The sequence below is a fragment of the Vicia villosa genome, unplaced genomic scaffold (genome assembly GCF_029867415.1).
Source record: "Vicia villosa cultivar HV-30 ecotype Madison, WI unplaced genomic scaffold, Vvil1.0 ctg.002570F_1_1, whole genome shotgun sequence".
NCBI lineage: Eukaryota > Viridiplantae > Streptophyta > Magnoliopsida > Fabales > Fabaceae > Vicia > Vicia villosa.
In genome coordinates this window covers 190,680-193,459 of record NW_026705972.1, presented here as the reverse complement: position 1 = coordinate 193,459, position 2,780 = coordinate 190,680, and positions in this window count along the sequence as shown.

The following is a 2,780-nucleotide window of genomic DNA, read 5'->3' as shown; positions in this document are numbered from 1 at the left end:
TTATAGGCGTTGAGAAGATGACCGTTGAGTGCATTTAATGCTTTGCGTGTTCCGTACAGCTTTGCATTTAATGTTATACGCTTTTGTCAACTACCTCGAGCCTTGTTCACGCTGTGTCTACTGACGTTGCCTTTAGTAGCTTTAACGTTCCTTTTGTCAGTCAGCGTAGTCTGCCACCTGTACTTCCTTCTGATCTGATGTTTGTGAATACGACGTTTGAATATCATCAGAGTCAAACAGCTTGGTGCATAGCATCTTCTGATCTTCTGACCTTGAAGTGCTTCTGTTGCGTGATACCATCTTCGGATCTTCAGTGCTTCTGATCTCATGTTCTTCTGATGCTTCCATAGACCCATGTTCTGATTCTGCTTCGACCATCTTCTGATGTCTTGCCAGACCATGTTCTGATGTTGCATGCTGAACCATTTGAGACACAACTTCTGAGCGCTGAATTATGCGTACTCTTTATATATATTTCCTGAAAGGGAAATTGCATTGGATTAGAGTACCATATTATCTTAAGCAAAATTCATATTATTGTTATCATCAAAACTAAGATAATTGATAAGAACAAATCTTGTTCTAACACTAATATGTGTCTATTTTTCCTCTCGGCCACTCCATTTTGTTGGGGGGAATAAGGACATGTTGTTTGATGTAAAATGCCTTTAGAGTTCAAAAAATCTTTAAATTCTTTCTTAACATATTCCCCTCCATTGTCTGATCTAATTACCTTAATACATGTGTTAAATTGTGTTACTATCATTTGATGAAAGGTGCGAAACACATCATACACATCACTTTTATGTTGAAGCAAATATACCCAGGTTACCCGTGTATAATCATCAACAAAACTAATAAACCATTTTTTCCCGTTATCTGTAACTTGTGGAGCAGGACCCCAAACATCAGTGTGTACTAAAGAAAAGGGAAAATCTGTTTTCTTATTGCTTAAGGGAAAAATAACACGATGGCTTTTTGCCATTACACAAGTTTCACAAAGAAAATCTGAAATATTGCATTTATGAAATAACGATGGAAATAATTTTTTTAGATAACTAAAAGAGGGATGCCCCAATCATCTATGCCATAGCCAAATTTCTTTTTTATTTTTATCTTGTATGTGATCACTTGCAAGATGAACCAATGCTCTTTTATGGATTTTTGAAATTTTTTCAAGATAATACAGCCCTTCACTATATCTACCACTGCCAATCTTCTCCTTGGTATGTATATCCTGAAAAACACAGTGGTTTGGATAAAACACAGCTACACATGAATGTGATTTTGTTAATTCACTAACAGAGATAAGGTTGCAATTCAAGGTAGGAACAAATAAGACATTAGATATTGACAGAGAGGGTGATAGGGTCACTGTACGAACACCTTCAATGGGAGATTTTACTCCATTGGCAGTAATAATAACAGTTTTATGAGAATTAGGAGAGAAATTAGTAAACATGTGTTGATCACAAGTCATATGATCAGTAGCACCGGTATCGATTATCCAATCGCTATTTCTAGTAATAATAGAAATATTATGAGCAGAGTTAGATATACCTGACTTGGTTACAAAGCCGGCAGCAGTAGAAAGATGAGCCTTGCTGTTTTCTGTCTTATTATTCGTAGTTTTTCCCTTTGGATGCCACTCCGGGTAGCCATGGAGTTTGAAACATGTCTCCATCACATGATTATCTCCATTACAGTGATTACACTTGCGGATTTCTTTCTTCGGATACTTTTTGACAGCAAAAACAGACCCATTCGAAGACTCACCACTTAACATAGTTTCTTTGCGGTTTGCCTCTGCACACACAGTTGCATAAACTGATTGAACATTAGGAAGCAGAGTAGTAGCGAGAATACGACCACGAACTCCATCCAAATGTGAATCCAAACCAGCCAAAAAAACATAAACTCGTTGAGAATTAACCATCTTGTTGTATTTCTCAACATCTTTAGTGCATTCCATAGTACAATTATTAATACTATCATACTCTTGCCATAGCCTCTGCAATTTTCCAAAGTATGTAATAACAGATCCACCATTTTGTTGAGTAGAGATTACCTCACGATGCAATTGATAAGCTCTTGATGCATCTTGGTCGACTGAGTACATTTCTTTCACAGTTTCCCAAATTTCCTTCGCCGTAGCTAAGCGAATGAAAAGGGATCTGATTTCTTTGGTCATGGAGTCCAGAAGCCAAGACTTGACCAAGCAATTTTCGTCTTCCCATGCTTCATATTCATCGGATTTATCTTTTGCTGGTGCAGTCTTCGTTCCGGTAACGTAACCCCATCGTTTTCTGCCTCTGATTTTGTTCTGTGCATTCAACGACCATTCGACGTAGTTAGTGCCGTCAAGCCGATCTGGAGTGAGAGCATCGTAGAATTGGACAGCAGCGGAAGTTCCAGAATTCTCCGATTTATTTTTTTCAGAAGCCATCAGAAATTACTAAGGATAAAAAAAACACCGTCTCCTATATTGAAAGGGAGTTGGTGTAGGCTCTTGATACCATATAGAAGTTTTCAAGTACCATAAAAAAGTTTCATAGTAATAATTCTGATATATTATTCATTGAGAAGTATACTGTATATATACAAAAAGGGTCCGTATAATTCCTCTCCTATTAAGGGAATAACAACTGCACACATTAATCACATAGCTGTACAAATTATTCTTTATAACAGACACAATATTTGCCTACTTAATTTAGATAATAAAATCTTTGACTTATCTTAACATTTTTTTTCACCTCTTCCGTCTTTTTGGTGCTACG